Consider the following 1,069-nt stretch of genomic DNA (forward strand, 5'->3'; position numbering starts at 1 on the left):
TGTTATTTTCATTCTTTTTATCATCATATCTCTTTTACTGGATTCAGAACTAACAAAGAAGGCTTCGGGGATAGAAAATGTAATAAACCAAGTGACATTTACCAAATAAATTATAGATTCCTCACTCTGCTATAGCGGCCATGACGCCTGATTGCGTGGAATGGTGAAAGGAACAGCCGATGTACGAAGGCCTGTGTGAAATGTTAACAATCGCCTTGAAAACCGTAGCAATGGGACTTTCCTCAGCTGATAATAGGCCTGACACGATTTCTTACGAGCGAGGGAAGGGAAAGGGAGGCGGGGATGGACGGAAGATTGGTTGAAAGATAAAGAAAAAAATGATAGAAAGACGTAAAGATATTCGTATCAGCGGCATGAAGGGAACGAAAATACAAGGAAAGGACAAATATACATCAATGATTCATTTTCGTGACCTACATTTTTATAAGCATAACCAACATGGTTATTCCGTAGCTTGATAATCTGTTAGCATTTCAGTAGATTCCCCCGGTGATCATTTAATTTATATCTGTATCTTTAATTACGATGAAAAATGCTGTTTGATCTCTAAGAGTAAAAAGGTCACATGTAGTAGTAAATGTCTTGAGGATCAAATCAAATGCTACAATTATATCAGGTGTTCCTCTTAGCAAATAAATACTGACCTGGCAACTCACGCCCGGGAGGTGATGCCAACTCGACATCATGCACTAATCCAATCATTGTTTGCCTGTTCTTACAAAAGCATGTTTTTAAAATAAAAAGTATAGTTATCTGATTATCAGCCAATATAACTTAGATATTGATGTAGAATTAACATCCTTTTTCGTAACTCAAAGTTTAGAAGTTGAAATAATGAACCACACCTGTACACATGCCGTGGATTCGTAGTCACAATGCAATACCATTCATAGATTTATTTTCTCTTGTAACCAAAAGATCGAGAGACTCAAATACAAACCTAGCAATCCCATGGTAGAGAAAACCTACATACAGTACCCATAATGGCTCTGCGGATGAGTAATACCCCAGAGGTTGACAACAGACACGTTCGACACTGTTCCTGGAA

This window comes from Penaeus monodon, chromosome 23 (assembly GCF_015228065.2).
Source record: "Penaeus monodon isolate SGIC_2016 chromosome 23, NSTDA_Pmon_1, whole genome shotgun sequence".
NCBI lineage: Eukaryota > Metazoa > Arthropoda > Malacostraca > Decapoda > Penaeidae > Penaeus > Penaeus monodon.